This window comes from Conger conger, chromosome 1 (genome assembly GCF_963514075.1).
Source record: "Conger conger chromosome 1, fConCon1.1, whole genome shotgun sequence".
NCBI classification, from domain to species: Eukaryota; Metazoa; Chordata; class Actinopteri; order Anguilliformes; family Congridae; genus Conger; species Conger conger.
The window spans coordinates 70,379,873-70,406,983 of record NC_083760.1 but is presented as its reverse complement, the minus strand read 5'-3'; the positions used below and the strand labels follow the sequence as shown (position 1 = coordinate 70,406,983).

The 27,111-nt window shown below is 37.8% G+C and overlaps 1 protein-coding gene across 5 annotated transcripts in view; it reads left to right on the top strand.

Moving 5' to 3' along the window:
• Positions 1 to 15,182: 15,182 nt before the first annotated feature.
• Positions 15,183 to 27,111, top strand: part of LOC133121467 (thyroid hormone receptor beta-like) — a 46,163-nt gene continuing 34,234 nt past the window's right edge. For 2 of the 5 annotated variants that reach the window (XM_061230669.1, XM_061230641.1), the window contains exon 1: positions 15,197 to 15,424. The gene's annotated coding sequence lies outside the window, so the exon portion shown is untranslated. The other 3 variants (XM_061230651.1, XM_061230660.1, XM_061230677.1) reach the window with 2 other exon arrangements.

Sequence of the window (27,111 nt, the reverse complement as noted above, 5' to 3'; positions counted from 1 at the left end):
GGGCTGCACCAAAACTTAACAATAATAACATACCATAGCCATTAGGCCATACTGCTAGCTATGCATTAAGTCACTGTCCCCTCTGTGTTCTTTATCCAGCAACGGTCAACCTTTCCCATCAGGACACATTTGATCACAGAGCTATATCTTCTGCATATACAGTATGCAACAATAATTGCATTTATTAGGGCAATCCAACCACAAATGTATGGTATGAAGGCAGTCTAACCTCAACTCCACAGAACTAGCAACTGAGTGACAAATTATATTTCCCATAACAGTATTTCTACACAGTCAGTGAATATGATTTTCATATACAGTACATTCTTACTGAAGTCCATATTCTAAATATGCATAGGTATATAATGTATTATTCATGCTAAATTGATTAACTATAACATATTCCCAGTGTTTCCCTGTCCAAACGTAGTTCATATTCTAAATAAGGAATAGTTACAAAAGATAAAATGTATTCCTTGGCAGTATTGGGCATGTTAAATACAGGTACGCAGATGTGTATATGTTTGTTACTTGTAGCCTTTGTCCTTTGAGACTACTCAAGAAAATAAATGCAGTCATTTCCTTGTCTGACGACACACTGTACAAGCTGCACTAACATGATTTGGTTAGGGTCCCAAAAGTCACTGAAATTAATGTGCTTTCGCTTTTCACAGCATATGATGCAGTTTCCATCATCTACATAATTACACTAAAAAAGGTTCATTTGACAGGGTTGATTTGCTCCAAACAGCACTGGATTCAATAAATGTCTCCTCACTTCAATAAACATGTTCGCCACCACATCACAAATATGAGTTTGAAACAGTAACCTGTCACAATGAATCAATCTATTATACCTTATTATTATTTTTTATTTCTTCTACAGTATGCTTCTGAAGGACCCCAGTTTTCCCCCAGAATGTGAAGTCAGCAAACTAGGGCTTATTATAGTGATCATATTTCATAGTGGGAATAATAATGGGAAATCATGGCATAGCAGACTCCCACATATCTGAATATTATCATACGGCGTCGATGTGAGAACAACGCAGTAGGGTGCGGATCTACAACCTGAGCAGTTACACATGGAAAAATATAGGATAGCAGCTTTAAAAGCGTTTTTTATAAATGATTGATCATGATTTTCACATGATGGAAGGGTTCATTGTATATGATACATGTCAGGTTACTGTGTTTGTATAACTTGTGAAAATACTACATGCACAGAAACACGTGTGAGCATATGCATGGAGAGGGAGAAAGAGACGTTGCTAAAATTTATGAGAGAGCGCCAGCTATTACACTCCAACAGCTCCCTCTTGTGGTGGAATCTGAGAGTATTGCATGTTTTTGAACTACATTCTCACAAAAGTCCATTTGTCCTGTCACCCACAAGCTTATTTAAAGACAGAAATCTTCAAAGTGATACTGTACATAACTGAATTGAATGAATCTGCTTGCCTTGTCTGAATGAGCCATTCCAAGCCAATTTAATGTTCTAATATGGGCCATTAAGTACTTGTGAAACACAAGGCCTTTGATCACATTCAAACAGCTTTGAATATATACACTGGGTAAAAGGGTAACTAAGCACTCACTATCCCTTGCAAAAAAGATAAATAATAAACCTACCGGTATATCATTTTTTGCAATATGTTGTAATATGGTTTTAATTTCAGTATATCAGATGCAATTATACAAACCAGTAATAATTAGCTTAGTTGTTCTACTATTGTACATATAGTTGGTGCTAAACATCTCAATCTCAGAGTGTGCATGATCACTCCTCTATCAATTGTAGGAATGTGGATCTAGACATGATGAAGAATTCAAGTCACTGTGAATTTCCTCTGGCCCTCATTGTACCGAGGGCCAATTGATTTTCCCCTTGCGTGCTCTTTTGATGATTAGATTTTATCAGGGACGTGTAGCTGGCGAGCTCCACGTGTTATTAATGTGTTGGCTTCACACTCCCTGTTTGGAGATCAATGTCCACTTTATCATTTCCTCTGAAGGCTCGCATTCTGTGGCATTGATTTGGCAGAAATGTGAGGCCTAACGCGAAGGACAAGCCCTCCAGATGACTGATTATTGACACTACATGAAGGGGATAAGCTGCAGCTCATGCAGGCTTAGTGCTAGCCTCACAATCACAGGGCTCTACATCATTTAACTGCTGCTTAGTGCTCATGTGGGATGCAATGTTATGGTCAAATATGTATTTTAAAGGTTTGAGTGACCATGGAAAGCAACACTGTAAATTCTATCTGGTAATGTTTCCTCCTCATTTAATATAGCTAGGAAAGAGGGCCAGATAAGGCAAAGTTTTCTTTCTAGGTACTAAATAAATCACTATAAAACAGAGCATCATTTCAGAAATATAATTCCATGTTCAACAAAAAGCAATAACATTTAATAAATTTTTAAGAAATGTTTTTAGAAAGAAAGAATTAACCGGAACAAGTCTTCCTGCTCCGGCACTAAAAAAATAAAATATGAATGATAAAAATAAATGTCAATAATTATAGCTGCAAACATAGAGAAGTTTAGAGTGAACCTCTTTCCTGTTCCACTGTAGACCTGGAACCAAAGCAGAATCACCTGGAACAACAAGCGATTTTACACGGCATTGCAGTTGTAGCACATAAAATGGAAGATGACTGCCAAACTCAAAATACTATTTACCTTTAATCTGAACCTCCACTGAGCCCAAAGATGGCATCAAGAATAGTATACACAATACACAATAGAGTGTGTTTAAGAGATTACCAGAAAAGAGAGAGAGACTGATAAGCCAGACCATGCGAGTATTACCCTTTTCCACTTTCAGTGCCACAAGAAGAAAGTAAACAACAAGAAAACTCACAACCAAAGAACCAGCACCCAAAAGGAAATCGTCCCTAAACACACAAACTTTACCCACAGCCATCTTACATATCTAGAGGATGCTTTCCCTGATTTGGTAATGCTGAGTTAAGGTGTGGAAGGAATGCCAATTTAACCAATTTAATAGGACAATGTACATATTAATTCATGTGACCTTATATTGTTGAAAGCAGGGCTAAACTCCATTATATTATTATACAAAGATGAATGGTTTTAGCCTCCTTTTAATGAAGCTAAACATAAATGCGTTAGCAGGTAATCCTGCATAGCTATTGAATACCTCTAAAGAAAAAATAGTTTTTACTTCTGCTTCAACAGATGTGATATTTGTTTTCAAATAATTTATAAATCTGGGAAGTTGCAATCTTCACCTACATATTTCATATAATAAAACTAAATTGCACTGCGTTGGTCTTGGGTTGACAGTGGAACTGGTTCCAACAATGTACATTTTAACTGTCAAGTTTCAACAATCATTATCTATATTGACTTGCATGTTGTTACATATTTAAATTGTATGCTGAATGTTACAGATTGCATTCACAAACTGGGACAAGTGGAACTGGCAGGGCATAAATACCAATATATTCTGGTGTCTCTTCAGTGACAAACTGCAGGAGAACAGGCCAAAAGATTGCAGGCCTGGATTAGGGTATCTGTGACTTTGATGTTTGAGGGCAGCAGCATTCCGGTAAACAATTTAATGTTGTAGGGGCCTTGCCCCATCCAAGGGCCTCTCTAAGGCCATAATCTAAACACAACCTATTTTACAGATTACTGACCAGAATCAAGCCCTACGATAGACTACTCACACCGAATGGAGCTTCACCACCTGGTCAATATGGGCTATTCTTTTTTAAATTAACAGGCCAGTGTCACAGTAAACTAGTAACAAGACCATTGTGCGGCCCCATGTTTCTGCAAAGTTCTCCCCTGAACTCCCATTAGGTTTAATGTCTTGCAGCTGGGTTTCATGCATCTTTCAGCAGAATCAAGAGCTTCCAATCATTAGGCTCCTATGATCCCATCTGACATATTTGCCAAAAATAGAAATAGAGTCATGTGCAACACAAAATAATGCTATGATATGTGACAAAATTGACAGTGGCTTGCATTCTTATATTGTTTGCGCCAACTCTTTGATTCATGTACTTCAGATAATACCCTAATTAAAAGGTGTAATTTTGTTAATGGGAAGTTTTTAGAACAATAACTAGAAGTTAAAACTACAAATGGAAGAACAAAAAAATATAACAGATGATGAGGCAGTGAAATAGGGAAACCTGCAATTTAAAGAGGGGCGTAGCAGTTAATACAGCAATATAAGAACAAGAGAGTTAGAGCAAATATATTTATTCACTAGGATTATTTTTTATTAATGGCTGCTTGTGAGGACGTCTCTGAGCAAAATATAACCCATGACAAGGAAGTCATGAGATATGAGATATGATTCACAAATTGTTTCTGATTTGTGTTAGAAATATGCAGTGAGGGCACTGAATGATTAAGTCTGATTAAGTGTGTGTGCATGTGCATGTGTATGTGTGTGTCTATGTGCGGGGCTGACAGAAGATATGTGTGTGATTTATTCCTGTGTTACAAACATATATTCACATATGTACGTATACTTCTGCATGTAAACCTCTGTAACGACACTATAATGCAGTGAAATATTTATTATTTTAGGATTTAAATGTTTTAATACAGCATTTCCAAGGTTTTTAAACATTAGAAATATGCCCTGTTTCAAGACTGCAACCCATTGAAGGTTCAGTTCCTTTACAGTTTCTCACCACAGAGAGACAGTAGAGAGCTGTACAGACTCAGATTATTTTGCTAGGCCACATATTTTTGAGTTAGAAAACCTTGTCATTAAAGTTAACTGCCTGAATACTATTTTTGAAATGCAATGCAGATATACCCGCATCAGCATACATGGAAGAATATTCAACATCTTTAAAGCTATGGTTTAAAAATACCTCACATTACTGCTACTACCAGCTGTAAAACATTAGGCCTTTGACGTTGGTGGAGGAATTTCGCAAAAATGTCTAAAAGTATCCATTGAGTTGGCATTTATAGATACAGCAAGACAGTTGACTACTGGCTTTGTTGCAGTTAACTACTGGCTTCGTTGCATGAGGAAGCTGGAGGAAATCACAGGAATATAATAGTTATCATTCCTGTGTGTATGTAACATTGCCAAAAATGACAACATGTGGTTCAAATAGAGGTGAATTGTTGTACATAATTATGATGTGAGGGCATCAGAACATGCTGCATTGCTATGCTCTGACACAGGCTGCAATTTGTCAGCAGTGGAGGGCATACTGGAATATATTGCATACTGCAACTGGAATCAATGTATTATGTTGGTCATGTTGTCATTCTTAATGTAATTCTCTACAAACAAGATACTTTTTTGTTGATTTTTCATTGTTGTCATTGTCATTCACCCATCTTAATGCTCAATATTGCTAGTTTGTTACTGTGAGCACTGTCATAAGCAAGCAAAGGCACTGAAATGGTGCTGGCACTCACAACTTTCACAATGTCACAAACTAATCTGAATTGAACAGGGATGCTGACTTAATCGTCCCTAAACAATTAATGTCTGAATATGAAAAACCATGGTGGGTTGTCCTGAACCAATTAAACAATACATACACTCAGTGAGCACTATATTATGTGTTTATTAGACTTATTTTTTAGACTTGTACTGCTGTAGCCTATCCTCAGTTATGATGCATTGTGTGTTCAGATATGCTCTGCTGCATACCACTGTTGTAATGTGTGGTTATTTGCATTACTGTCACCTTCCTGTCAGCTTTGACCAGTCCGGCTATTCCCCTCTGGCATCTCTCATTGAAAATTGCAGAACTGCTGCTCACCGTTTTTGGGTTTTTTCCACCATTCTTTGCAAACTCCACTAGCTGTGCCAATATCCACAATATACCACGGGTTCTCGTTCCATAACGCTTAATTAGATAATATTTTCTCTTTAATTGCACGACAATCTCAGAGTCAACCTGACAGTACTAATAAATAAGGTCTTTTGTAAGTCAAATTTGAGTACCTCCCACCCAACAGCTTGAACTGGACTTCCACAACAAACTTTGTGTCATGTATAACAGGATTCACAGCACATTAATTCAACATACATAGAGCAAGGATTATCACCAGAACATTTCATTATGAAGGAAAGTCCCATAACCCATACGAATTTAATCCATATTATATTTTGAGCTAGTTTGTATAAAATATTATTAAAATTTATAAATTTATAAAAGAATTTCCCAAATAATATTGCAAGCTAAATTTATATCAAAAGCATTGTGATTCTTGTCCCAAAAGGAAATAAATTGAACATCTATGACTGTTTTATAAATAAAAGTGTGAAATCAGAGGGGAAATTCAACAGCTGTAATGAACTGTAATTAACAGCGCCTGGGAATTATGTAAATTTGAATGGCAGAAGTCTGAGATAAAACAAAAGTCTGAGGAATAAAATGTTTCATGAAAAAAAAATCTTGAAATTCAGAAATTATGGAAGACCTTGATCTTCAAGGTTTTCTTTCAATGTATTAACATTCTTGCTGGGTCGGGGAGAACATTTTTGGGCCTTTTTTGATAAATAAACTTGATATTCTCAACAACAGGTGATGAATTCTCTCACATGGCTCAGGTGGTATAGCTACAACAATGAGGCTTGGTTATCCATGGTTATTTCAGTAGGTTTATCAGTAGCCTCAAAAGATGAACTTTCCAACAATTTTAATTTGAGAGCCAGATGTCTACAGCTGGTCCCCATGGTCATAATATAAAGGAAAGTAGTGAAAAATTCTGTAATACTCAACAGCAGATTAAACTCAAATCAATCTTCAGTTTTAGGAAATCAAGACCTTCCCACCTCATAGTCATGTTTCTGTATTGCGGTCAACAGAGAATTTTCCATTTTCAAGAGCAACCCACCCATGTGCTCAGAATGAATAGTTACTGGTAGAACATTAACCAATATCACATATTTAAACACAACACATCTGAAGGAAGGTCAAATGGGAGACTAGGCCAGATTGTAGGTTCAGGCCTTACTGCAGATAGCCATTGGCAAAATAGAAACACAATAATATATAAGCCAATTGCAAATTAATTTAATAAAAATGACAGGAGTAAGATCTATTCACTTAACACAGTCACAATGCATCATCAAACAAGGAACAAGGCTTACAGACGTACGATACATACAGTATAACTAATTGGTAAAATCAAGTAAAGTTGGCTTAAAAAAATGGCTTAATCTTAAAGATGGACGAGAACTCTGCACTAAAGCATGTACTTGTATCGGAATGTAGATACACGTTTGATCTCTGTGATTTTTCATCAGAAGCTATAGGGTACTCATGCATAAGTGGTGGTGGGTTATTGTGTATGACTCATTGATGAGTTTGTATCATAGCATGGTAAAAAGGAGAGTCCAATAGTTATAACTGTAGCTACAACTGTAAATACAGCAGTAGAATATACGTGTATACACTCAGTGAGCACTTTATTCGGTATTTATTAGACATATTTTTTCTTCTACAGCTGTAGCCTATCCACTTAGAGGTCTGATGCATTGTGTGTTCAGAGATGGTCTTCTGTGTACCACTGTTGTAATGCGTGGTTATTTGCGTAACTGTCACCTTCCTGTCAGCTTCGGCCAGTCTGGGCCTTCTCCGTTGACCTCTCTCATTAACAACAGGTTTTTGCCCACAGAACTGCTGCTCACTGGATGTTTTTTGTTTTTCGCACCATTCCCTGAAAACTCTAGACACTGTTGTGTGTGAAAATCCCAGGAGATTAGCAGTTACAGAAATACTCAAACCATCCCGTCTGGCACCAGCAATCATGCCATGGTTGAAATCACTGAGATCAAATGTTTTCCTCATTCTGATGCTGGGGCGACAAGGCTCAGGCAGTAAGAGCAGTCATCTGGCAGTCAGAGGGTTGCCAGTTCGATCCCCCGCCCGGGCTGTGTCGAAGTGGCCCTGAGCAAGACACCTAACCCCCAAATGCTCCTGACGAGCTGGTCGGCGCCTTGCATGGCAGCCGTTGGTATGTGAGTGTGTGTATGAATGGGTGAATGAGAAGCATAAATTGTACAGCGCTTTGGATAAAGGCGCTATATAAATGCCAACCATTTTTTTGATGGCTGATGTGAACATTAACTGAAGCTCCTGACCTGTATCTGCCTGATTTTGTACAATACTACCACACAATTGGCTGATTAGATCATTGCATGAATAAGTAGGTTCCTAATAAAGTGCTCAGTGAGTGTAGATAATGTGCACTCAGCTCTGCTTTTATTTTTCTATAACTAGATCTTCTATTTTATCTTACTAGATCACCTGTTGTACATGCTACATTTGCTTAATTATGGAAAATGATTTTGGAAAAGAGTGCAGGATTGGATTTCATCTATACACTGACTTGTGATTGGTTATCATGCTTTTAGGAGGGAGATCTTTTGTTCTGTGAATTTTCCCCTACACCATATGTCTGGTTATAGTAACACAGGTGGGACATAACAGGGGTAAGAAAGTGATTTTTTTAAAAGCCGGATGCTGTGTCTCCTTTTGACCCTTGGCAAGTGTTGATGAGCCAATAGAATGCCTAGAATATGGTGTATTGCCTTTCCTTTAGTCTTTTTCTCTTTTATTATACCTGCTGTGATAGCAAACATCCAGGTCACATGAAATGATTCTGGGAAAAAAAAAAAAAAAAGGATGTTTTGCCACATACTACATTTTTTATGTTTTACACAGCCATGTTTTATGTTTCACACTAGTACAAACGACTGTCCATTATCAATATTTTATATGGAGGACTTCACAACATTATTAGAATGTGTTATGATTCTATGAGACCATAGAAATAAGCAAACACGTCAATCTATTAAGCTTTCATTTTAACAATAAATAAGAATGCCATGGTTACCAAAGTTTGTAAAGGAATATTCCATTTGTCTCAGGGAATTTACAAACAAATCACCCTTTTACATTACATTACAGGCATTTAGCAGATGCCCTTATCCAAAGCACATCAAGTGCAAATCAACCCGCGGGACAAGGGAAAAAATATTTTTTGTTTTTGAGTGGATACAGATTATTGTGCCGATGCCTGACAAATCCCCTTTCATATTTTATTAAAAATGAGCATTCCGCATTGTTTTTTCTAAAAAGGACATTTATAGTATTATGATGGTATGGGTCTCATGACTTGTAAAATATTGTATTTGACTTACTAAAGTATGCAACACTTTTTATTCTGAAATTGGAAAAGTGTTTCCACTTCCCCCCACCTGTCACCCTCCCCCTACTTCTCCCTCTCCTTGTGCTCTCCTCAGATAGCAACAGGTCGAGAAGATTGTAAAAAATAAGTACAATAATTACAAAAACAACATCTTGCATACTAATTTATTCACTGAGGTCCATTGATTGATAGTTTTTTGTCAAATACCCCCATTAACAAGTCAAACACATTCCACAATTTCACATGCTATTTATTATTCAAAAGCAGGCTTGCTCCTTATTCATTAGCATACTGAATCATAATACAATACTTTTAGATATTTAGATGATCACTGATACAAAATGGGGTCAGAATGATGAAAATGCCCTCTATTGTGGAGCCAAATGTGTTTTCACTGTCTTCCTCAGAAATATTAACTCGAGAGGCTAGAGAGACAAGAGATTCCTAGGAAGTCCCCCAAGGAAGTCTGCTCTTTAGACATAGGCATCACAAAATTTGTAGTAAAACGTGAACCTTTTTGGCCATAAAATCTCAAGAACAGTTTTGGCCGAAGTGTAACAGTCTCAGTGTGTGTATTGAAGATGCTACTGTTTCATTACAAAGGCAAAAAAATGCTGTGTTGTTTTATGAAAGCCTAAAAAACTATGCACTGTTGGAAACATCATTACAACAAATGCTTTTCAGTTACTTCAATACCATGTCACCAGCCGGTTCTTGGCTCAGCTGAAGTTTTACTGCATTTTTTGCTCACAGATCACAATTTACTGTACAACAGGATTACTGATGCTGGTTAGAAAAGTTTGTCCATGGGCTCATCTTGTTCCAGACAGCCTTTACAAAACGTAGGTAATAGAATTAATATGTCCAATAACTTTTGTAGAAGTATGCAGTGGTGAAACGGACAACAATGATAATTCCTCTAGAGAAATCTGACGTAAACAATGGGCATTCTATTGACGTTTCTCTGAGTTAGCTCGTTTTAGAATTGCATTGTTGTGCACTTGGTTTCCTTGCCCTGAAAAGGACACTGACATTACCTTATTTTGTGTAGTATATGGATTTCCAAAATGCAGAGAAGACAAGGTCCCCCCACCCTTGTTTTGCCACCCACATGTTACAAAATATGGAACTGTTGTCGCTAAAGCAATGGCATCTTAAAATAGGTTACACAGATAGAATTGCGAGTTTTTACACATTAAAAGTGTATATCCTGTTACCATAGTTATTTGAAATTGTGCCATTAAAAATTGAGCTGTGCCAGTTCTTAGAGGGCGTGAAAGGTCACATTAGACTCCGTACAGCATGGGGGTGATGTAGTTAAGCCTTTTAAACATCTCCCTTTGTCCTTGCCTCACCTGTAACGCAAAAGTGCCCATTTTTATTTATTTCTTTACTACTTATTTATTAGTTATGCAGCAAAAAGTATTAAATACATCAGGCATATGTAAAAACACTGACTACAAATAAAACTGAACTGGGCCCAACTCAGTTTAAAAACTGTTTTACAGTGTGTTTCCTGTGGGTTTCCTGTCCTGCAGAAAAAGAAAAAAACGAGTTAATAAAGAAGAGTGCTGCTGTAAATTTCCATGTATCAACCTGATTAACCTTCATTTTCATAAGTCTGCATTGACGTCTTACAATTACTGACGTCTTGCCACTGCATCCCTCACCCAATCAAACAGTCACATCTGCCCTTCTGTATCATTTCTGCGTGCAACATGAAAAGTTCCCCTTGATGATATCATCTGATTGTGCTGACTTCTGACATTTGATCTTCCACTTGCAATTAACCTTGCTCCAGATATAATGCAAAGCTATTGGATTTGTGTCAAAACCCTGGTAAGAGCGATTTTTTGCAAGTATTCCTTTTTCATGGTGCAATTTTCAGTAACAGGATATAACCTTTGAAAGTGTCAAAACTCACGGTTATCTGTATTACCCATTTTAAGATGCCACTGCTTTAGTGATAACAGTTCCTTATTTTGGAACATGTGGGTGGCAAAACGAGCATGGGGGGGGGGGGGGGGGGGGCTCACCTTCTCTGCATTTTGGAAAACCACATACTACAAAAAAATGAGTGGCCTTTTCACTTTTTATTGACGTGATGGGTGGAAATGCACTTTTAGCTAAAGCAAGCCTAACAAATTATACACTGTTGGAAACATAATTAGCATGTTTTATGACATTTTATGACATTTTACAACAAAACGTATTTTGGGATTCCTACATTCCTGCATACCTAAATACTTCCTTTGGAGGACTTCCAAGGAATCTCTTGACTTAGTGACCCCACAATATAGGGCATTTTCAGTGACGTGACCCCATTTCAGTCAGCATCTAAATACATTCCCAAAATATTTTATTATTATTCCGTATGCTTATAAATAAGGAGCCAGCCTGCATTTGAAGAATAAATAGTATGTGAAATTGTGGAATGTTTGACTTGTTGATGGGGGTTGGATATTTGACAAAAACCTCAATCAATGGACTGCAATGAATATGTTAATATATAAGATGTTATCATTGTACTTATTATTTATCTTCTCGACCTGTTGCTGTCTGAGGAAAGCGCAAGGAGAGGGATGTTGAGATGGATAGGTAAGGGGAGGGTGACAGGTGGGGGGGAAGCGCAAATACTTTTTTTCAAAATGTGTTGTATAAATTAGCAAAATGCAGTATTTCCACCTCATGAGACCCATAATATAATTTAGTTTCCATGAGTCCTTTTTGGAAAACAGAATACACGTTTTTGGTGATATTGTCATCAAATTTCAAAAGAGATTTGTTCAGTGTTTTGGCTGTGGCTCCTTTGTATTTCTGAACGCACCAGGCACAGCCACAATCTGTACAGGCACAGCATCTCTATCCACTGAAAAACAGAAAAGTTACCTTTCAGACCATGATTATGTAGTCATATTGTTCAAGAATAGTAACCATATATGGTATGTCATTTTCAAGCTTGTGTCAAGAAAAGAGGCGATACTAAAGGAGTTAAATAAACATAACATAAAATTTGTAACTGCTCTGGTTAAATGGTTAAATCACAGCAAATTGTAATCACACTTAAGCAATAAACAACAAATTAGTCTGATACATAGTGGTACTGGATTCGTTTCTTAAACCAAAATAACCTTGGTGGCATGCAGATGCTTAAGTGTCTTCTGACTCACTGGTATAAATACATTGGAAAGGGTCTGTGTCAATCATTCTTCTCTGGTTTTGGTTTCTTTTGTTTTTACAGATTGGACAATTGTTGCATATTATCTTGCTTTACCAATATTAATCAATTGATGTTTGGAATGCACATCCATAGTCTTCCCACCACTTGCTTAAAATACAGTCCCCTCAAAAAGTATTAGAACAGCAAAGCCATTTCCTTTGTTTTTGCAATACACTGAATACATTTGGCATTGAGATAAAAAGATGAACACGAGACAAGAGTCCAGAATTTCATCTTTTATTTTCTAGTATTTACACCTAGATGTGTTAAACTACTAAGAACATCAAGCCTACAACTCAATGACATCACCAAACTGGTGCATTCTTGTTTTGCGATGCTTTTCCAGGCTTATACTGCAGCCTCTTTCAATTGCTGTTTGTTTAGGGGGGTTTTTCCCTTCAATCTCCTCTTCGGGATGTGAAATGCATGTTCAATGGAGTTAAAGTCTGGTGATTGACTTGGTCATGTCACGTTTCAGGTCTGTCTCGCCATGTTTCATGTTTATTCATGTTGTCTTAGTCACGTAGTGTCTTCATGTATTATGTTAGTCTAGGTTCGTCATGTTGTTTAGTTATGTTTCGTTACGATTTATTTTCTTGTCATGTTTAGTTATGTTTCGTTACGATTTATTTTCTTGTCATGTCTAGTTATGTTTTCGTACGATTATATTCCTGGTCATGTTTAGTGGTTATCGTCTTAGTTTCGCGTTGTGTCATGTTTTAATTTATGTTTATTGTTACGTTAACTGGTCACGGTTTATGCATACACTTTTACATGTTTTTCCGCAGACCTTGCGTTCCGCCTTTTCTCTCTCTCTCCTTCTGTCATTCACTTCCTAATTGTTTCTATTTGTCTATTTACTAAAACTACTAACGCTAGATCAGGATTGGGTAGAGACTAACAAACTAATCATGTGTTCATGTTACCTTACGTTTCTCGTGCATGTCATTTACTAATTTACTAATTTACTAATGCTAGGGCAGGATAGGTTTATTACTAACGATTACTAATCTCCTTGTTAAACTTGTCATCCATCGCACCTGTTTTCCATTTCCTTGCTACTCTCTAACTAATTGTCTACACCTGTCTACACATGCATTTATAGCCCAGTCGCGCAACTGTTCACTGCGAAATTGTCTGCCTCTGTTTACCACGCAACTCTTGAGCATTATTTACTGTTTGATTACACGTTACGATCCACGCCTGTTTACCGACCATTGTTTATTGATTTCTGTTTTGTGACCATCGTTTGTTTTTTGACTTCGTCCTTGCCTACCGTTTTTGTACTTTTGCTTCGCTGATTGTTTCATGGTTTCGACTCCCGCTTCGTCCACGACTACGCCTCTGCCTGCCGTCCGTCTGTCTGTTCATCTGCCCCGCTGACAGCTCTCCTGCTACCGGACCTCCCTGCACGTCTACCGACTACGAGTTTGCCTCTTCCCTCGGCACCGTGCTTTTTGTTTGTTTACTTTTTGTTTGGCTGGGTCTACGTGTATGGACTTTGCTTGTGTTGACTACTCTCCTGGGATTCGTCCCGAATAAAGCCCTGAGGGGTCTTTATATTACTATTGTTTCTGAGTCGTGCATTTTGGGTCCAACCCCCACGCACCCGTCTCAGGTCAGTCCAAAAACTTCCACATTTTCTCCCTAATGATGTATATTGTGTTAGCAGTGTTTTGGGCCATTGTCTTGCTGCATGATGAAGTTCCTCCAAATTAGTTTCTCCTCAAGCTGGCAGACAGAATGTTTTTGTAGACTTCAGAATTCATCCTGCTGCTACCATCATGAGTTACATCATCAATAAGGATTAGTGAGTCCACTCCAGAAGCAGCCATGCAAGCCCAAGCCATGACACTTCCTCCACCATGCTTCACAGATGAGCCTAGCCTGTATGTTTTGGATCATGTACAGAACCCTTCTTTCTCCACACTTTAGCCTTTCCATCACTTCAGTAGAGGTTAATCTTGGTCTTATCAGTCCATAAAACTGTTCCAGAACTTTTGTGGCTCATCTCTGTACTACTTTGCAAACAATACTTTGGTTGACCCATTCAATGTCTGTTGCTCAGTATGCCAGCATTTCTTTTTCTTTTTCAGGACATTCCAAGTTGGTGTACAAGCTTGTGCAATGCTTGTGCAATGCCTCTGGTCAATTTCCCCTCTTTTCTAAGCTTCAAAATGTTCAAAAATGGCTTGCTTTTCTCCCAAAATCAGCTCTCTGGTTGATGTTAGTTTATCTTTTCTAACACAAATGCAGTCTTCAGTCAAAATCCAAGGCTAAAACCAAGAGTAGACATTCAGAATATTTCAATCTAACAGGACACATCTGGGCAAAAAGAAACACCGGTCAGTCATGTTCCAATACATTTGCTCACAAATAAACTGTGTGGTCTGATACAAAAGGTGATATGTTTGAAGTTTTTTTTATTTACTAAAAAATATAGATAATGGATCTGTGTTCTCATGTATTTTTTTTTTTTTTTTTTACCTTGAACTCAATTGTCTTCAGTGTACAGCAAAAAAAAACAAAGGAATTTACATTGCTGTTCCAATACTTTTGAAGGGGACTGTATATTTTCAATTATTCAATTATTTTCTCATATTGGACAATTGTTGCTTATTCAATTGCATTACCAATGTTCATCAATTGGTGTTTGGAAGGTAGATTTGTAGGCTAGCCTTCCCAACACTAGCGTAAAATATATTTGAAATGATCTGATCCAGTGGGCTTTCCTGTTTCTGGCGGCCCTAGGTGCTCTTCTCCCTTACCGTCCGTATCTCACGTTACAGGCAAGCATTTCGTCCCCATTTGCTAAGAAACTTATGACATACACGCTTTAAACAGGAGCAGCTAGACAAGGGCGAGGCTTTGGTTCCTGACCGAAACCCTGCAGCTCGATCAAACTGCGTGCTACACGGATATTATGCTACTCCCGAAGTTTTTTTTAATCCAGACTTTTTCGCCTGGCTGGGTCATTTCAGGGCACTCACTGCATCCGTTCAGCACCGTCGTACCCACCACACACAGGTAAAAGGACAGAGTAAACATGCCACTGTGATTCTGCTGAATATTAGCTATTATCAGTTCGTCATAGGCTAGAATTCCACCCCGTTCGATTTGCGTGGATATGATTAGCGTTTTCGATTTTAAAACATCAACAACCTTGTATGTAAGGGGGTGGAAATAGTTATCAGAAAAAGTGACGTTCTTTCAGATAAGGCGCGTCGACCGACATTTTCTGGATCAACAGTTTCACATCTGGATTTCTCATCATGAAAAGCTTACCATATTTATTGTTGGGTATACTTTCTGCAAGCGTTTTGAACGGACATTTGACATTGTAAGTTATTCTTCAACTGCTATTTGGTAGGACAGTATGGGCAAAAGTGGAGCTAAACGGGGTGTCTACGTACAATGTTGGTGACGGGTAGGCTATGCATAGTTATTTACAAGCTAAATTGACAACTTTCTGTTCCATTATGCATTGTACAGCAGGCAAAAGTAGTTGTGCATGATTCACCGTGAGTCATTTCCGTGAGCTTACTTGCAACTAAAGCAACTCCAAATTAAATATGTAAAGGCCGAAGTAGAATCATCCAGAAACATTACTCAGTTGGAACTTTCCATTGCGACTGCGTGCGCTTGTTCTTATTATGCTACTTGCCATTCTGATTGTCTTGCACGATTATTAGGTTTCATGTATTCAACTCGTAGATAATTGCAAGAAGATAGCTTTACTTTCGATTCGGACGCGGCTTTAGCTTAACTGCAGCTTGCTAATTGCTTTTGACTTTAAAATATTGCGTTCTTTTAGAACGGTGGCTGTCACAGTTAAAAAATCACGTATTTAATTTGCTTGTGGCTATCATATTTTGATGCATTATGCTACACACCGCGCTTGTATCCCCGAATGTATGTGGTAGCCTACTTCTATAGCGACAGTGCTTGAAAGAACGAGTCGATTGAGTAGAAAATTGTGAAATCTTGTCTTCACAAAGTCCAATATTATGAAAGAGTCTGAACAGAACGCCGTATTTTTAAACGACCAACAACATATTGCATTTTTGCTGCTAGGGGAATTATTGTGACTTTTACGCAACCTATGCCATTGTTGCAGAATTTAAGGAATTCAGACGACACTAATGATTGAGAACTGAAATACAACTACGCAGTTATTAACTTCGTGGAAACCAAAAACAAGTGCACAGGCCTTTATACTCGTTTTATAAAGTGAAATGTGAAAATTAGACGGATTATGTTGTCCGCCTGGGGTTGCCGTAGATAAAAAAATTCTCTAAAAGCAATGCATCTGAATTCTGGGAAATCGGAGATTCTTCAAGAGGGTATTTCAGGTCAAACAGTCGTACTCTTGTACTAGTATTTTCATAGGTACTTTTAAAGGAAGGAGCTTTCCTGGTGGGTGTGAACATGTAGACAGTTACTAACTGTCGTTATTATATTACAGTAGCTTACTGGCAAGAAAAAAACTAAACTGTTTTGTCAAATAAACGAGTTGCTCTTGCTGCTGTTTGACGGAAATGTATGAAAGTACACAATGTGCTCGAAACGTTTTTTCCAACGCCAACTGTTCTAGCTATTATGAATTACGACTAAACACGTCGACTTAAAAGGATATGCTACTTCGCTTCTATTTAGCTTCGTAGTCTGCCCAACTGCGACCCGCGGAACACTCCAGGCTGCTGCAGCCAGTTTCTGGGCACGTTCCGTATGTTTATCGATAACTGTGCGTGTGACATGCAAGTTAGCCTACCTTCACCTGAAATATAGGGTGTCTATTTTATTCTTCATTGAAAACCGCAAACATTTCAGCAGATTAGGCTGTGATAATTTATAATCACGGCCGTATTTTGCTGACGAAATCAAAGGAGACGGATTTTTTGACGTCTCTGGGATATGATTGTCTCGGATTGACAGACGCATGGACTGTATAATTACAGTAATCCTTGAAACTTTTTAGCAACCAATGTGTTATAATAATTCTGCATTTTGATAGCTGGGAATTGCTTTTTTGCGCTTCAACACCTGGCTTGTTTAAACATGCTTGCGCAAAATCTAACGAGCTGCGTGTTTGTTTGTGTTGGCAAGGTTTCGGCTACATTTTAAGTTGGTTTGGTCCTGTGCCTGTGGCATTTTTTTTTTTCTTCTGACGCTGTCAAATGACGATTGTTTGTGCCTTTAATGATCAGAATAATGGTTATTGTTACTTTTGGCAACTCTTTGGACAGTAGCCACACTCTGATTACGTTCATCTCCCTGAAACAAATGTATTTCGCTTGGGAGCTTGAATTAATTCTGAATTTTTTAAATTTTAGATTTAAATATGTTCACCCACTTTATTGTCTGCTGGATCTGTTTACTTGTTTCTCCCGACTTAAGTATGATTTTTTACATTTTGTGTATAACGTCTGTGACGGCTAGTTGTGGAATTGTTTTGAAGATAAATTAAATATTCAGCAACAGTAGATGGAAAATTATCTTTTGTAATTTTAACAATAATAATAATAATAACAATAATAATAAAAAAGCAAATAAAGAATGCAGTCCTATCCTAAAGAATGGTATCTGGAAGTATTTTCCTGGTGCTTACAGTATCATGTACTCTACTTCTATAGTCCGTTAAGCAGCAGCATTAAGCTCTGAATGCTCCTGAGGATGTTTTGCCCAAACACATATTGCTTCTTTGATTTGTCTTTCTCACCTCACTTGTATAGTGCTTGATAAAAGCATACCTAGACCTATTTTAATTCCTACAGGCCACACAGTAATGCCGCACCATTTGGAAAGGGTGCATATCATTGCTTCCTGTGCGTTCCTGCTGCCTTTTTTTGAACGTATGCAGCAGAAACCAAAGCATGTCATAAAACAGATCTACTCCTCGTAGGATGGATTTGATTGTGTCCCGTGGCTGCATTTGGTGATAGCCAGGCATGAAGCTGCTGCTATAGCCGATTTCCCAGCCTGCATTCATGGTGATCCATTGACTGAGCAAATCGTGGGATCTAATAATACACCAAATATCTTTCAACGGGGCTCTTGGATGGTGTGTCTGTCTAGAGCACTCCTGGCATAGTGCAGCTATGCACCCCGTAGCCTGGAATCAAGTCCCTGACATGCTGTGAGCCCCACAGGGAAGCCTACCGCTGACTGGAGAATTGCTCAGCGAGGGAGGCTGCAGGCCTCGGTGAGGAAAAGTGACTTAGAGAGCCTGAGCCAGCTGTGTAAGGGGTTCAGTCATCACAATGGCTGTGCAGATGACGCAATAACTGAAGCAGCATATATTTTGGATGTTGCACATACTAGTCTATAGGGCTAAGGGTGTTGCAGTGATGGGACAGGTTTAGATTTGGGAATTTTTGGTTTGGATGCGATATGAATAGGATTTAATAGTTGTTTAAATGGTTGTGATCATATTGCTGGTTCTATAGAGTTGTTGTAACCAGTTTTATCATGTTCAGAATACTGTCAAATATTAATGTGCGCTTTTTTGATTACGTCCCCAATGTTGTCATTACTTCCCCAATGTTGTATTCTTAGATTTTTATTTCTGAATTGTTTTAAATGATTTAAATTTCCCTATTTTATTGGTGTACTTAATTTGTGTGATTATTGCAAAATTAGCAAAACACTAGCTGAAATCTGAATGCGTTTCCCCACTTTTACAAAAGCACCCAAGCAAGGAAGGTGATAAAGACACTTATATTTTAGTTTTTCATTAATTTACTATGCAACTGCTTCAAAGCTGTGATTATGATTTAATGACCTGCTTAAAATCTCCTAGAGATTAGTTCCTTCAGTTTTGAAAGACTAAAACTGGAGACATAACATAGTATAGGCATAGTATAGTTGTTGTCTTCTGCTTGTGTGTGTTTGTGTGTTTTACTAGACTAGCCATTATGAACAACGATAAATAACTTTCCTATTAGAAATGTGGTATTCTGTACTTCAGCTTTAAGGATTGTTGCCATGGAGTGCCAGACAGTGAGTGTGTGGGACATTATGTAACCTCTTGCTGTTTCTCATGAGTGACATGGCTGTCCTACAGCCAATTGCAATGTGTTCACCACCCACATTACACAAAACTGGGCCTGACCTCAATATTGCTTTCTGTAACTTCTGGGACCTCCTTATTCAAAATGTACAACTAGTCATTTTAGATTATTTGTGTTGTTCATCGCATTTCAAATGTATTTGTCTTCAAACATCTTATCATCCCATTGATCGTCTTAATATTTATTTGTTTATTTATTTAGTTTGCATGAAGCAGAAGTCAAAATTGAAGTATCTGTATCTGTAAACTGCCTGCTTTAAATAGTACTCTTTGAGTACTTCTCAATGTACTGCCTTAGATTTTATTTTCAATGATCGAAGGGACTGAGCACTCCACTTTTGTTTATCATGCGCATTCCTTTGTGAAAGTGAGAACTTGTTTTCAAATGACACATCCAGCATGTTCCATCACACATATATAATTACTGTAAAAGTTATTGACAGATCCTGCTTGAGGCAAATTATTTAGTCTGTTACACTGTTGTTATTATGACCAGGTATTTGAAAAGAGATCCGATGAAATCATTATGGACTGCCTGCATCACTTTGTGTTAGGGTTGGAAATATTTTCAGGGCCATCGAAAACTTTTAACAAATTCACGGAAGGTTTTATGTACAAATAAAAGAAGTTGTTGGTTTCTGAAGGTTGTGTAGTTGCACTTCTTTGTACCATTGACAGAATTCACTGATGACAGTCCTACCCACTGTTTACTGAACAAATTTACAGAAAGCAAAATGTCCCATTGTTCATGCTGCAACTTCAGAATAATTTGTTGACTCATTTATTTTATCAGTGTTTTTCTGATTCTGGATGAGAATGATGAATAGTATTGCATGCAATTTCTCCAAGCTCAAACTTCAGAAACATGAGCTATGTATCTTCAGTCCGAAGCCAATTCAAGCATTCCCCTACATTGCATTTACCTACAAGTCTCTGTACATTCCTCATGCAGCCTAATTTGTAATTTGTTGACATCACTTGATGAAGCACATCAAGGTCATCCTCTCATTGGTGTGAATGGACTGGCTGGGGAGTGGGTTAGTGTAAAGGGCAACGAGTGTCTCTCCTGTAGGTTAACATTCACACTAGCATGCTACCATGCACTGTGCAGGATGGAAAAAAGTTGTCTGTTTAAACTATGAAGAGCTGGCAGCTGATGCACAGTGTCTGCACAGGACCTTGTGTTGTGCCGCAAGAAGAAAAAAATAGATGTCTGTTTGATTTTCAGTGCTATGCAGAGCCTTGGGCTATTCACATAAGGACACTCAGCTGATTAGTCTGTGCAGGAAGGCTTCCTCCCAGGGCCCAAGAATGCACTTGCTTTGAGGGCGGAGATATCTGTTACGCAATCCACCTTCATTACACTTGACTTAGCACAAAGCACTCTGCACAGTGTGAATGCTCTGTGACCTGAGACTGGTGAGTGGCGGCAAACTCGATGCCAGCATGCTCAGTATTCAGACTTAGGGAATGCTGGAAGTGCCCACTCTGCTCCACTTGACCCCTGCTGGCCTCTCTCTGGTCAGTGTGGCTTCATTCGTGGCAAGTTCTCTGCAGGATGCTTGCTTGAGACTCTTGCAGCTGCTATCCAGATACATGTATTTTGTAGTGTATATACTTAGTTACTAGCCATGTTAAATGATAGAGGTGATGTCATTGGTGACCTTTTTATTGTCATTGGTGAGTAGAGTATCAGGGCTCACCTTGTCCAGAAGGATAATTTCTACTGTATGCCTACTCTCACTTGTGATTACAGATTTGTTTCTGGTTTCGAGGTTTCTGGTGAAATAATCTAAAGTAGCTAGCATCTGGCAACCACATAATGACTTCAGTGTTATTTTTTGAGACTTGACACCAGATAGTTCTATAATCAATACAAATGAGGTGCTTTGTGCTATTATAGCTAATTTTGTTGCAATCAGTGCAGAAGTATTCCCTCTTGTTTTAAGGTTGTAATTTTAAATTGTGACCCAAATAAATGAACACAAAATTAAATTTGCTGTACACACTACACTTGTTTTTATCATTGTATTACAGCACAAAGATAACAGTCTGGTATAAATCCATAATTCAAGTAATTACTTTAATGATTAGGCCAAGTAAATGTATTGTTTATGTTTAGGGCAATGAGCTTCAGTTTGTTGTTGCTGAGTCCCTAAACGCTAAGATCATTATCGCTTGTTTTGCATGTGGTTACCTTTTGACTTTTGGCCATGTTGCACCTCATATAGCTTTATTAATAGCTATGGATGCACAGGTGGTTGGTAGGGGAGGTGAACCGATTGGAACCAATCTCGGTGCAATCAGGGCAATACAGGTAAGGCAGTAGAATTGAAGTCAAATCCAAGCAATAGGTCAGAGTCCAAGCAAACAGGGTACAGAAGTTCAGACAGGGCGAAGTAGCAAGTCAGGCGGAGGTTGAAGCCAGGTAGTCAATCCACGGGGAGCAGGAGAACAGGAGGGCTGAAGGGCAGGAGAAGTGTAAGGCAGGCAGAAGGGCTGGAACAGAAGGATGAGAAGGCAGATGACAGGAACAGATCAGGAACTGGCAGGGTACAGGACCACAAAATGAAATGAACTAAGACAGAGTCATAGCACGTGACAAGGAAAACATGAAACAGAACATGGAACTAGAAAATACATAAAACAGGGAAATCAGGAAATGACAAGAATGTGGGACAGAGACACAGAAGGTGACAGGTGGTGAGTTAAACTGGCACCTACCTGCTGCCTTTTTTGTGTACAGCTGATCCTTTTTAACTTTTAACCGTTAAATATTCCTCCTTTTTCAGTGCCTTCCTGTACATTTTGCATGCATTTACTCCCAAATCATTCCTGAAACAAAGGTTGTTATGACCTCTCCGCTCTCTCTAAGAGACAAATTCTGCTTTTGTTTCTCCAAACCACCTGTTTATCATGTCAGACCTGTCGTGGATGTCTTAACGAAACTGTGATGCTGAAAACGAGACTAATGTGTGCTCAAACTGGGGCTTCCAGAGACTATGTTAGGTATATTGAAAATTATAAATTGTTCTTTGTGGTGTGAACATCCAACAAGTAACAACAGGAATGGAATGTTTTTTGATATGTACTTTAAATTTTGTGAAAGTTATTAATCCCACATCACTGCCAGCCCCTCCAGGGGGTTGTGATATTTGTCTCATAGATAATTGAACCCTGAAGCCATGGCCTTTGTCCAGTGAACTGTCAGACAGGCGGAGTGGAAGTGAGTGAGGTGGATGTTGAAACCAGAAATGGTTAATCAGGGTGTTGGCTGAATCTTTGACTTTGAAATACTGAAAAGGGCATTTAAAAAAAAATGTTGGAGCACCACATAAACGTACGCATACCTTAAGACCTTATGAAAGTATATTTTCTGTTCATTGTTGTGCTTGTTCAAATTAGTTTCTCAGTGGAGCACCAAATCCTCTCTTAACTTTTTTAGAGGGGTCTTAACCATGAAAGAGAATATTATATAGTATTAAAACAAAAAACTTTTTCTCAGCCTGATAATGGCTTCCTTAACTATCATTGGCACAACTCTGGCCCTCATGTTGTCAAAGGCAATCAAAAGCCTAGAATCAAGACTAGATACTGAAAACCCTCTTATCCCTCCAGTAAGGAAGCAATCAAATGCACCCATCAAGTTAGAAAGACCCTAAAGGACTCAAATTAAAGGTGACAGTCTGCACTTTAACCTCAGTACACAGCCAAAAGAACAGCAATTGTACCACTGTCCAAATCCTTACATTTAAGTATTTAAGTATTAGACCTGTATTTATTTGTAATCTTGACACACTTTGGCACAATTAGCCAATGTGATTTTACTGCTTTTACGTCATTAACTCTGTTCCTGGCTGTTTGATTGACTGGACTGTATTTTCCTGCTAAATCATGTTTGATACTGCAGACTTACCTGATATGTAAAGCACAGATAAAATGGAGGCATGGCCTGTTAGTATTTCCAGGATTTATTTAGGTTTTTTCCAGTAATTATTATTTATTATTTTCACACTTTCCAGGCAACATGCTATAGATCATTTTTATTGTAATGATTATGAAAATACCATCTAATTTGTAAGGGATTGCAAGCTGATGCATCTTGGATTTAATTTAAAACTTTGAGCTACTAACAACGATTATTTTTGTGTTTTCCACAGATTTCTGTTGGTTATTAACATTTTGCAGTTGTCTTGCACTTGTGTATTTATACACCACTAAAATGCGGTGACATTTTACATGTGGTACAAATGTCACCGCATGTATGATAACTCAATGTTGTATGTTTTATGTGTCTTTTTCGTCTTTGGACTTATGGATTTGAGTGCAGTTTGGAAGTTTCACTCAAAATTCGGTTGGTCGGTTTTAATTCTGGCTCTGAATACCATTTGTATTTGTTTGAGCCAATTTTATGTGTGTACACTCTTGCATACACAATATGGGTACAGACTTCTGTCCAGGTTTGAAATGTGCTTATTTGTGGTTGTAAGAGCAGGGGCTCAGATATATGTCATATGATTGCACTGCAACTGAGCTACATTTGCTGACAACATTTTCAAGTTTGACATCTGAGATATCACATGGCTATAATTGTGAGGTTATCTGAGCAAAATAATCATTTGTTCTATTGACTGTTCTCTTGTCTGTTGCTGCAGTCGTTTTATTCAGTAAGCACTTAAAAAGTTTAATTTACAGTATGCTGTGTCTTCTCGGAAGGAAGGAAAATGTGGTTTTATCACATTGACGCACTAACAGATATTATATAAATGGATGTTCAGTTTTTAAACAACACAAAACAGGAAAGGAAATTTATGTTTTTGTGAAAAGGAATACATTTCAAGGCATAATTCATTCAAAATGCAGTCTTGTCCTGAAAAAGCACTGTATTATAATATGTCTGAACACTATATTGTTAGTCAACAATAAATTCAATACTGTTTTATTATATGAATTATGACTCATTAAGGTTTTAGACAGCTCTGCTCACAATTACAGGATTTCACTTAACCGATTGAACTTCATCCAGAATGAAGCTAACAAAGACTATTTCTATAAAATGTTCATGACAATCTGACAATCCAGTCATTTGTAATGGTAATAATAATATTAATAATAATTTGATATTTATCTGACACTTTTATCCAAAGGGACTTACAATTGATTAGACACATCAGGGGACAATCCTAGCATCAGTGGACTTCAAACAATAGGCTACAGGCTATCAGAGTTACTAGCCAAACGTTTTGGCAAGTTTGACAAATTGCTGATTGACAGAGTGTATGAGTTCCATTTTAGTAGGTCTAACTCAAAACAGAGCAGATGCCCAGGTATCCAATTGAATGAGCTGATAAACAGACAGCAGATAAAGCCCCTGTAAATGAAGTGGGCAGTGATTTCGACATGGAATGGTGCCTGTGGTTATCAAGTTTTAAACACAGTGTGTAAACTCTTCGTGGTTTGCCTGTAAAATACAGTTCTTGTATAATGAAATCTTAGAGAATAAATTGATTAATCATTCTTATGCTTCCTCAACTCACAGATCTGGAATACAAGCACTTCAAATGATTAAATGGCCTGAGGTCAAACTAGTGTACATAATATTAACTCAGCTACTACTAGAAGTACCATTGTAACTTATTTATAATATGCTCATTTCAGAGCCGGCCAGTGGAGAGAACATTGCAAAAACTATTCAGTGGAACAAACTGTCAATAATTTAATAACTGGTTGATGCATAACATTTCTGAATAGTTTTTATTTTTTTATCATATTAATATATTTTAAAATATGATATGATAAGGTAATCTTTCATTACATTTGAACAGTAACTTCTTGCAATCTTGCAATAAGCTTTCATTTTGGAATTGAGATCAAAAGATGAATATTATGAGACACCCCCTAAGCCTCTGAATCAAAGGTCAACTGAAGCATTTGCTGTTGTCAGTGGGTCATAGACATGATGCACTTATTGCATTTACTGTAAGGGATATGCACCCATATATTTCACTGTTGGTTTGATTTCATTTCAAGTTCATTGAAATGAATAGCATACTGTATGTTGCATCATGGAGCTCACAGAAGAGCCACAAAATATGTTTTTCCCTATCTGTGATCCTCGAAGATTTGAGTGTGTGTACATTTATTTGATTCACAAGAATAATTTGACATGTGATATTATTGTACATTGTATATGTTTTGATTTTTATTATTTCTATATACTGTATATATGTGAATACATTTTTTTTTTTGTTTGGTCACTGATAATAATTTGGAGGAGCAGTACTGGAATGCTTTCATTTATTTGTATCAAAAACCTATGTTTATACCATTGGCAGAATAGCAGAAATAGCCCCGCTGGCCAATTTCTTTTCTCAGATGACATTGTCTAAACACACATTCCAAATGGTGTTTGGAGTTTTAAACTGCTAAGTAATTTAAAAAAGAAGGTGGAGAAAAAATGTTGTGAAAGTCTGAAGGCTGCAGTTGGAGGCAGACAGAATACGCAGAGGGGGAGAGAGAACACTTTGTCCATGCCAAGTTTTAACCCTCCATAATCTAAAGAATTCAGCAAGTAGTTTTAAATGAATGTGACATGAATCATTTGTACATTTGTGGCCTAGCATGAGTCGGCTGCTGAACCCAGTTTAAAGGATATGTATATTTTTTGAGAGAAGCAACAAACAAAAAGGTTTGTCATATAGTTGTAACTGAGCTGTTTTCTTTGCTGAAGTTTCTGCTAGCTTTTGGCAAAGGATCCAGCTTTTGGCAATGGGTTCACTCTGGCAGGCCAATCAGTGGACGAGGCTGGAGCAAACAAATCTTTGTCAGCCTATCGCTGACCTAGTTGCGTGTTGGCAGCTTGCTAGATTCCCCATGAAACTTGTGTGGTGAACACCCAGGGCCATTTGAGGCTGGGGGAAGGGTAGGATGGATTTTTTTCTCCTTGTAACAGTTTTTATATAACACTTTGAGTTTGAACAGAATCTGCTGTATTATATTTCAGCTAGGATGTTTTGTGCAACATGTGAAGAAAGATTAGAAAAAATAATGGATAGCCACATTGTGGTTTTGGGATTTGATATTTTCTGTCTCCACTAAGTATGCTATGAATTCTTTTCACACCTCAGCTGTTAGAGCACACTCAGGGGGGGAAACCTGACATGCTCTTCAGTTTGGATGTAGGATTTGCACGCATGAAGAATAAATTTAGCCTCAATGTTGCACTTGCTGTCTTATCTACAACAGAGTAACCACTGGCTCCCCAGATTGCAGGAACAGTGTTCAGACTGAAATGTCAGAAGCCCCATATGTTTAGTGTGTTTATCTCAGTGTTTCTTTACCATAACAAGTATAGACCAAACAGCTGCAATGCCTATCCTGGTATCTCATAGTACACTATGACCTGTGTTAATAACACCTTGAGTATACATAAAACCTTTTAGCACATGCGAAACCAATTACATGATGAATGATTGGTCATGGTCCTTTTTGCATCAGTCATTGGTTGTATTATTAGTCTTGCATGTTAAAAGGTTTTTTTAAAGGTCTTAATAAATGAGGCACTAAATCATGGCTTTTTAATTTGACTTTCTGAATACTAAATGTAGCAAATGAAAAGAAAGCATGCAATATACAGTGTAGTCCA